A 10,858-nucleotide genomic window follows, 5' to 3' on the forward strand; every position below is an offset into this window, starting at 1 on the left:
GGACCTTGTCCCCTGCATCGGACCAGAGTCCGGAACTAACTGCATCGGACCAAAATCCGGAACTACCGATAATTAAACGGGCCGACATTGTGGCCGTAGACCCGTTCCTACTGAAGGGAAACTCACCTCGTGAACTGGCTGCTGAGTGAATAGCTCTGAGGGCTAACTGCTGCTGCTCCGGTATCTCCCCGACTACAAGTCCATAAACACACTCAATCAAATACTAAACACTGCACTGGGTAAAATGACTCTTTTACCCTTGGTCAAAGTCAACTGTTGGTCAAGGTCAACTCTCAGTCAAAGTCAACCCACAGTTGACCTGACTCGCCGAGTTGGGCCGCCAACTCGCCGAGTCCCTAATCTCACTCCTCGACCCTGCTCGCTGCTACTCGTCGAGTATGGCATACTCGACGAGCACTCTCCCGATCCAAGAACTCAGACAATCTTCATCCGACTCGCCGAGTCCTATGAACAACTCGATGAGTTGTTCTTGAGTGTAAGAAGATTGCCTTGGACTCGCCGAGTTGTATGACCAACTCGCCGAGTCCCTCCATTACTGAGTCTACCCTCAAACTCGCTGAGTCCACTCCACTACTCACTGGTCCCACTCGACACTGCTCAAAAGGAAGAAATTGGGGACTCGTGACTCGACTCGCCAAGTCGTTCTTCCGACTCGCCGAGTCACCGCCATGCAACTATTCTACACTCGATTCTGCTCGAATCCAAAACATACAAATGATAGATCTGAGTCCAATAAGCTGATTTACCACGTAAAGTTTCTAACTTTACGTGTACAAACACATGAACAAGGGAATAAAGGCTAAAAGATGCTTAAAAGGGGTAGATCTAGGGTTAATATGCAAAATAACTCCATAAAGGCAATAGATCTGGGCTCTTCAACTCCTAAATGAACAGATCTAAGGTTATCTCGGCATAAGAGAGCTTCCATATCAACATAAAGCTTTGAGAAAGGCATTAACAAGATCTAGAAAGGGTTTTAAGGCATAAAAGAGAAGGAAAACTGAAGAATACCTCAAAGAGCTCTTGCTTTCCCTTGAATCTCTGCTCTACAATCCTTCTCCTTGTTCCTTTCTTCTTCTCCCTCTTCAAGCCTTCACAATAGCACACAAAAAATCACTTAGAATCACTCAAGAACGAATTAGGGTTTTCTCACAGCTTTTGAGGGTGAAGGAGGCGAGATTGGGGGCTATAAGGTGGCTTAATTAGTGGGCAACCCGGGGATTTAGGGTTTCTCCCAGACGGACAGACTCGCCGAGTCGCCAGCTAACACGTGCTCGAAATCCCGACCCTACTCGGCGAGTCAGGCTATGAACTCGCCGAGTCCCTCCTATAAAACTTAAAAAATAAAAACCAAGGAATTATCATACCGGAAACGGGTCGTTACAATTCTCCCCCACTTATCTCAGACTTCGTCCTCGAAGTCTGCTATGGCTGAATCTGCAAATATCTTTGGGTAGTGCTCCCTCATTTCCTCCTCAGCCTCCCACGTCCATTCCGATCCCTTCCGGTGCTGCCACTGCACCTTCACTAACTGAATTACCTTGTTCCTCAAGGTCTTGGTCTTCCGGTCCAGAATCGCGACCGGCCTCTCGATATAATTTAGGCTACTATCAACTTGAATATCCTCTAGGGGAACGACTGCTGACTCATCCACCAAACTTTTCCTCAACTGAGACACATGGAAAGTGTTGTGGATCTGACTAAGCTCCTCAGGAAGATCTAACCGATAAGCAACCCGACCCACCCGGGCCAAAACCCTGAAAGGACCAATAAATCTGGGGCCCAACTTGCCCCTCTTCCGGAACCTGATGACACCTTTCCAAGGTGAGACCTTCAGAAGGACCATATCCCCCACCTGGAACTCCAAGTCCGAATGCCTCCTATCGGCGTAGCTCTTCTGCCGACTCTGAGCAGTCAGCAGTCTACTACGGACCTGCTGGATCAACTCAGTCGTCTTGAGCACCACTTCCGTGCTCCCGATGACCCGCTGACCGACCTCGCCCCAAAAAATCGGGGTCCTACACTTCCTCCCATACAGCATCTCAAAGGGAGGTCGATCAATGCTCGCATGATAACTGTTGTTATACGAGAATTCCGCTAACGGAAGATACGTATCCCAACTGCCACCGAAATCTAGGACACATGCCCTAAGCATGTCCTCGAGAGTCTGAATCGTCCTCTCGCTCTGCCCGTCTGTCTGAGGGTGGAAAGCGGTGCTGAAATGGAGACGATTACCCATCTCGTCGTGGAACCGCTTCCAGAACCTGGATGTGAAACGGACATCTCGGTCTGACACCACCGATACCGGCACTCCATGACGTGCCACAATCTCTCGCACATAGATATCGGCTAACTTCTCCGCCGATATACTCTCCTGGATCGGGATGAAATGAGCACTCTTCGTCAACCGATCCACTACTACCCATATCGAATCCACTCCACGTGCGGTCCGGGGAAGCTTGGTGACAAAATCCATGGTGATGTCCTCCCATTTCCACACGGGAATGTCTAACGGCTGCATCCTGCCGTGAGGTCTCTGGTGCTCCGCCTTGACCTTCCGGCAGGTCAGGCATCTCTCGACGTACCAGGCGACATCCCGCTTCATGCAGGGCCACCAATAATCAGGTCGAAGATCTCGATACATATTCGTCGCCCCTGGGTGGATAGAAAACCGAGACTTATGAGCCTCATCCATCAACACTTGCCGTACTCCACCCCAGTACGGTACCCACACTCTCCCGTGAAGCGTCAGCAAACCACGACTATCATAATCAAACGAGGCTACTCGGCCCACGATCCTCTCACACTTCTGTCTCTCCTCCTTGAGGCCCTCCACCTGAGCCTCCTTGATCCGCTCTAACAACGGAGTGATCACTGTCATCCTCAAACATAGATCTCTGATAGGGGCCGCCGATACTTTGCGGCTCAGGGCGTCGGCCACCACGTTGGCCTTCCCTGGGTGGTAAAGGATCTCACAATCATAATCCTTTAGCACATCCAACCACCTCCTCTGCCTCATGTTCAGGCTCGGCTGATCCATAAGGTACCTCAAACTCTTGTGATCCGTGTAAATAGTACAACGGACCCCATAAAGGTAATGCCTCCAAATCTTGAGGGCAAACACAACTGCCCCCAGCTCCAAATCATGGGTAGGATAATTAGCCTCGTGAGGCTTCAACTGTCTCGAGGCATAAGCTATCACATGACCTCGCTGCATCAAAACTGCTCCCATACCTGTGATCGAGGCATCACAATAGACTACGAAGTCCTCTACTCCCTCTGGCAAGGTAAGGATCGGAGCCTCGCACAATCTCTGTCTGAGGGTCTCGAACGCTGCCTGCTGCTCAGGCCCCCAACGAAATACCACCGACTTCTTGGTCAGTCGGGTGAGTGGCACTGCTATCTTGGAGAAATCCTGAATAAATCTCCGATAATACCCTGCCAACCCTAGGAAGCTCCGAATCTCAGATGGAGACTTCGGAACCTCCCACTGCATCACGGCCTCTATCTTGGCCGGATCTACCAAAATACCCTTCTGGTTGACGAGGTGACCAAGGAACTGCACCTCGCGCAACCAGAACTCACATTTGGAGAACTTTGCGAAAAGTATCTCCCTCCTCAAAGCCTCCAGCACCTCCCGCAGGTGCTCCTCGTGCTGCTCCTGCGTCTTGGAATATACCAAGATATCATCTATGAACACTATCACTGACCGATCCAGCATCGGCCTACACACGCGGTTCATGAGATCCATGAACGCGGCTGGAGCATTGGTGAGCCCAAATGGCATCACCACAAACTCATAATGACCATACCTAGTCCTGAAAGCAGTCTTCTGTACATTCTCATCTCTAACCCGCATCTGATGATAACCGGAGCGTAGATCGATCTTGGAGAACCAAGACGCTCCCTGAAGCTGATCAAACAAATCATCTATCCTCGGAAGTGGGTAACGGTTCTTCACCGTTACCTTATTCAACTCCCGATAATCTATACACATACGATGCGACCCATCCTTCTTCCTCACAAACAGGATCGGCGCTCCCCAAGGCGAACTGCTCGGCCGAATGAAACCCTTGTCTAACAGCTCCTGCAGCTGTGTAGACAACTCCTGCATCTCAGGGGGAGCTAATCGATACGGTGCTTTGGCTATCGGAGCCGCACCAGGAATTAGGTCAATCCTGAACTCGACCTGTCTCTCAGGAGGTATCCCCAGCAAATCCTCGGGAAACACGTCCGGGTAGTCTCGAACAATAGGAACATCATCAACTGACGTCTTGCCCTTCTCCCGGGCATCCAAAACGTAAGCTACAAAACCGGCACAACCCTGCTGAACATAGCGCCTCGCCCTTGCGGCGGAACAAAAGGTCGGTCCCCGCTGTGGCCTCTCGCCCTGAATCACTAACTCTCCCCCACTGGGAGTGGGGACCCTCACTAGCTGAAGCTCACAATCAATCACCGCCCCATTGGGGCTTAGCCAATCCATGCCCACAATAACCTTATTCCCTCGCAGGGGAATAGGTATCAGATCCACTGAAAACTGCTCATCAAATAACTGAAGAGAACACCCTCTAAGCACTCTGCCGACCCTCACGGTCCTATCATCTGCTATCTCAACCTCTAATGGACAATCCAGCTCCCCAGGAGCTCTACTAAATCTCTTGCTAAGCGCAAGTGATACAAAAGATCGGGTAGCCCCCGAATCGAATAATACCATAGCAGAAATGCCGTTCACAGAGAACGACCCTGAATAAAACATACAATCATAAGCAATACTCAAACGATAATAATAATAAAGAGATGAAGGGAAGATACATACCCGTCACCACATCAGGAGTCGCCCGCGCCTCCTCTGCTGTCATCTGAAACGCCCTACTCTTCGCCACCGGCGTCTCGGCTCGGCCCTGCCGGCCATCTGTAATCCTCAAGGTAGCAGGAGCAGGTGCAGCCACCTTCCCTGCTGCAGCTAAAATCGGACACTGGGACTTTTTATGTCCCCTCTGATTGCACTGAAAGCAAATCAGATCTGATGCTGCGACGGCAGTAGCAGGGGCCCTGCAATCCCTACTCAAATGCCCAATCCGACCGCACTTGTAGCAGCCGGAACTCCCTGCCTTGCACGCTCCCTCGTGCAATCTCCCACACTTGCCACATCGACCGTGGCTCTGCTGACTCCTAGATCTGTGATCCGAAACCTTGGGCTTTTTGCCCGAACCGCCTGTACCTGAAACCGCCTCCGGTTTCCTCTTCTTCTCCATCTCGAGATCAATCTCCCTCTCCCGAGCCCTAGCAATCATATCTTCCAGCATTTTACAGCTGGACCGGCTCACAAACTGGCGGATATCGCTCCGCAACATCTCATGATAACGGGCCTTCTTCATTTCCTCATCAGCTACGTACTGAGGAACGAGAAGAGCCCTCTCCCTGAACTTGGCGGTGATCTCCGCCACTGTCTCTATAGTCTGGGTGAGGTCCTGAAACTCCCTAGCTAACTGCTGCACCTCAATGACCGGTGCAAACTCCGCCCTGAACCTGGTAGAGAAATCAGCCCAGGTCATGGCGTCCAATGCTGCATCATCCCCAATGGCATGTCCAACCTCCTCCCACCAATCCCGTGCCTTGTCCTTCAGAAGACAGGACGCCAATCTGACCTTGTCCCCCTCGGGACATCTGCTAGTACGGAAAGCGTTGGCCATATCCACCAACATCTGGTACTTGCTATGGGGTCTCGCGCCCCATGATAGTCCGGAGCTCCACATGCCCTGAACTCCCTGAAAGTAAGGGTGCGCGACCCCATCATGGCCGCCACCTCGGCACGGAAGGTGCCCAATCTCTCATCCATCAGCTCTAGAATCCCCTCCTTGATCGAACCGAAGATCACAGGAGTCTGCTCTATAATGATGCGCGTAATCTCCGAAGAAAGAAACTCTCGGGTCTGCTCATCGATGCGCTCACCCCCCGAGCCTGAACCTGATCCCTCCCCGGCACCTCCACTGCCGGCTGCTGGTCTCGAACGTAAAACCACCATTCTGAAACATATCACAACTAAATCAGAAAACCAAAATATCTCAAGGGATCATTAATTACTACAACTAGCTTCCTGGTCTTGTCTCAGCCTTTCTTGATTCGAGTACGGATCCTCTGCTTTCAGTAGTACGGGCCCATACTACCTTCCACATCTATCCGTACTTTCTTCAAGAACTGCGTTGACTCCACCAAGTCACTTTTACTACTACTGATCTCTGCTACTCTCATCCTAGGCTTGCCCTAGGGAAACCTCAGACTCAACTCAACTAGTCCTCAGTTGCTGAAGGTCTCCTTATAATGCTAGTTAGCCACCACCTGAACACCCTCACACGTGACGAGGATCAGATAATCCTTCTAGTAAAAGACCCGTCCCTATAACGGTTGGACTCAAACAAGAGCTGCGCAATAGGGCCAGTTCCAGCACTCTGGGATTATTCAACCCTGATCACATGTGGTGTAACGTGTTCACCTAATGGCTAACTCCCATCACTCAGAACTCCCACAAAGCACGAAGCAAGTAGCATTCGGATAAAGGAAACATACTCAGGCAAAACTATTCTCATAACGAGAAACTGTACTAGCATACAATGCTAAGCTCATACTATAAGGCATAACCTAAACAGGCTATCCTACTGCTGTCTACTCGATACTAGCATGCAATACTCATAAAGCTGTAACACATAAAGCAGGCACATAAGGCATCCTCCTAGATCCTTAGTTCTATACTAGCATGCTGTTCTACTGAAACTGAACAAATCACCTGTATGGGTAATTTGGGAGTACTTACTTGAGCTCGGCTGATCGCATGCACCACACCCTTATCTTGATTAAAAATTTCTTTCTTTCTAAGTGCTTTCAAAATTCTTTTAGAAAACATTTTCCTTTTTAGAAAAAAACCTTTTTATTTCCCCGTAGTTTGAGTTCAGATACACCCGGAAGTGCATCCGAATCCCTCAAACCGGGGCTCTGATACCAACTTTAAACGACCCAAAAATTTCATTTTTCAATATAACCAAAAACCATAAGCTGAGTTTCATATCATAAAACCATACGTGATGTATCCCAAACATAATAAAAACAACACTGTGCGGAAACTGTATCATATCCATGTCATATAAAAATCACAAACTAAATCAACTCCCAGGATAAAAGCTGAAGCTGTGGTGTGTGCGATGCCATCATCCCGAGCTCTTCCCTCTGCTAGCGGAGGTACCTGAAACCAAAACTAAAACTGTAAGCACGAAGCTTAGTGAGCTCCCCCAAACTACCACACACCATACAATACATATAAAGCACATACTGGGCCTTGCCCACTGCATCAGACCGAAGTTTGGAACTAGCTGCATCGGACCGAAGTCCGGAACTGACTGGGACCTTGTCCCCTGCATCGGACCAGAGTCCGGAACTAACTGCATCGGACCGAAATCCGGAACTACTGATAATTAAACGGGCCGTCATTGTGGCCATAGACCCGTTCCTACTGAAGGGAAACTCACCTCGTGAACTGGCTGCTGAGTGAATAGCTCTGAGGGCTAACTGCTGCTGCTCCGGTATCTCCCCGACTACAAGTCCATAAACACACTCAATCAAATACTAAACACTGCACTGGGTAAAATGACTCTTTTACCCTTGGTCAAAGTCAACTGTTGGTCAAGGTCAACTCTCAGTCAAAGTCAACCCACAGTTGACCTGACTCGCCGAGTTGGGCCGCCAACTCGCCGAGTCCCTAATCTCACTCCTCGACCCTGCTCGCTGCTACTCGTCGAGTATGGCATACTCGACGAGCACTCTCTCGATCCAAGAACTCAGACAATCTTCATCCGACTCGCCGAGTCCTATGAACAACTCGACGAGTTGTTCTTGAGTGTAAGAAGATTGCCTTGGACTCGCCGAGTTGTATGAACAACTCGCCGAGTCCCTCCATTACTGAGTCTACCCTCAAACTCGTTGAGTCCACTCCACTACTCACTGGTCCCACTCGACACTGCTCAAAAGGAAGAAATTGGGGACTCGCGACTCGACTCGCCGAGTCGTTCTTCCGACTCGCCGAGTCACCGCCATGCAACTATTCTACACTCGATTCTGCTCGAATCCAAAACATACAAATGATAGATCTGAGTCCAATAAGCTGATTTACCACGTAAAGTTTCTAACTTTACGTGTACAAACACATGAACAAGGGAATAAAGGCTAAAAGATGCTTAAAAGGGGTAGATCTAGGGTTAATATGCAAAATAACTCCATAAAGGCAATAGATCTGGGCTCTTCAACTCCTAAATGAACAGATCTAAGGTTATCTCGGCATAAGAGAGCTTCCATATCAACATAAAGCTTTGAGAAAGGCATTAACAAGATCTAGAAAGGGTTTTAAGGCATAAAAGAGAAGGAAAACTGAAGAATACCTCAAAGAGCTCTTGCTTTCCCTTGAATCTATGCTCTACAATCCTTCTCCTTGTTCCTTTCTTCTTCTCCCTCTTCAAGCCTTCACAATAGCACACAAAAAATCACTTAGAATCACTCAAGAATGAATTAGGGTTTTCTCACAGCTTTTGAGGGTGAAGGAGGCGAGATTGGGGGCTATAAGGTGGCTTAAATAGTGGGCAACCCGGGGATTTAGGGTTTCTCCCAGACGGACAGACTCGCCGAGTCCAGAATATGGACTCGCCGAGTCGCCAGCTAACACGTGCTCGAAATCCCGACCCTACTCAGCGAGTCAGGCTATGAACTCGCCGAGTCCCTCCTATAAAACTTAAAAAATAAAAACCAAGGAATTATCATACCGGAAACGGGTCGTTACAAAGGATCTCACAATCATAATCCTTCACCACGTCCAACCACCGACGCTGCCTCATGTTCAGATTCGGTTGGTCCATAAGATACCTCAGGCTCTTATGGTCAGTGTAAATGGTACGACGAACCCCATAGAGGTAATGACGCTAAATCTTGAGGGCAAAGACCACCGCCCCCAACTCCAAATCATGCGTCGGGTAGTTCGCCTCGTGAGGTTTCAGCTGCCTTGAAGCGTAAGCAATAACATGTCCTCTCTGCATCAAAACTGCGCCCAAACCTGAGATTGACACATCGCAGTATATGACAAAATCCTCCATGCCCTCTGGCATAGCTAAGATTGCTGCCTCCCACAATCTCTATCTCAAGGTCTCAAAAGCAGCCTACTGCTTAGGCCCCCCAGCGAAAGACCACGACTTTCCTCGTCAGCTTGGTCAAGGGTACGACTATCTTGGATAAATCTTGGATGAACCTCCGATAATAGCCGGCTAATCTTAGGAAGCTCCAAATCTCATATGGAGACCTCGGAACCTCCCATCTCATCATGGCCTCCACTTTGGCCAGGTCAACCAATATCCCGTTCTGGTTGACAAGGTGCCCAAGAAACTGCACCTCGTGCAACCAGAACTCAGACTTGGAGAACTTAGCATACAAGTTCTCCCACCTTAAAGTCTCAAGAACCTCTCGCAGATGCTCCTCGGTAGTCAACTGGAAGGCCCGGCTCCTCACCACTGGAGCCTCTGACTTGCCGTGCCGGCCATCAGTGATCTGCAGGGTAGCTGGGGTTTGCACCTTCACCAGCGCTGCATATGTCAACTGGGGGCAATTGGCTTTCTTATGGCCCCTCTGGTAGCAGTGGAAACACAACAACTCGGACGTCTGAATAGTGGGTGCAGGGGCGGTACAATGCCTGCTGTAATGCCCCGTCTTGCCACACTTGTAGCAGCCAGACGATCCCAACCTACAAACTCCCTCATGCGACTTGCCGCATTTCCTGTAGCGGCTACAGCTCTGTTGGCCTTTTGGCCCAACATCTGATCCCTTGGGCTTCTTCCCCGAAGCCTAAGTCACCTGCCCCTCCTCGGCCTTCCTCTTCCGGATGTGCTCCAGATCGATCTCCCTCTCCCTTGCCCTGGAAATCATGGAATCCAGGGTAGGGCAAGCTAAAAAACTGACATGTTCCCGAATGTTAGCTCGTAGCATGTCATGGTAGCGGGTCCTCCTCATGTCCTCATCTCCCGCATACTGGGGCACCAATAACACCCTCTCCCAGAACTTGGCGGTGATCACCGCCACTGTCTCAGTCGTCTGTCTCATATCCAGGAACTCCCGGGCCAACTGCTGGAGTTCTACCGCAGGCGCGAACTCAGTTCTGAACCGGGTCACAAAATCTGGCCATGTCATAGCCTCAATAGCCGAGGCTCCTAGAGAGTCACCAACCGACTCCCACCAATCCCTGGCCCGGTCCCTCATGCATCCCACTGCATATTGCACCTTCGACCCCTTGGGGTAGAAGCTAGTCAACTGTGCAGACTCAATGTATGCAATCCATCGTCTGGCAGCAATGGGGTCCTTCGCCCCATGGAAATCCGGCGCACCACTGCCCCTGAAGTCCTTAAAGGATAGTGTGCGTAATCCTGACTAGCTGGTCGTCTTGTCACTCCTGAACGCCCTGAGGCGATCCTCCATCAGCTCGACACACTACAATAAAAAGACCCTTTTACGACACGCAAACCACGACACTCATTGATTTATGTTACCCAAAAGAGAGTGACATTAAAAAAGTGTCGTCTCTTCAAAAAATTTAAGGATTTATGTCACACATTATTGCGTGCCCTTAGATTAGTGTCTCATGTAAAAAAAATAAAAACACGGAGGGCACTTTATCTAAAATGTGCGTCGTCTATGAATGTCGCTTTATGTTTTACTCAAAACCCGCGTTCTTAAAAGAGGGAAATGAAATCCCCAAAAATAAAAACCCCGCCTATTCCATGTGAAAAGTTAAAACCCGCTCCTCTTCCAACTA

The sequence above is a fragment of the Lactuca sativa genome, chromosome 2 (assembly GCF_002870075.4).
Source record: "Lactuca sativa cultivar Salinas chromosome 2, Lsat_Salinas_v11, whole genome shotgun sequence".
Taxonomy (NCBI): domain Eukaryota; kingdom Viridiplantae; phylum Streptophyta; class Magnoliopsida; order Asterales; family Asteraceae; genus Lactuca; species Lactuca sativa.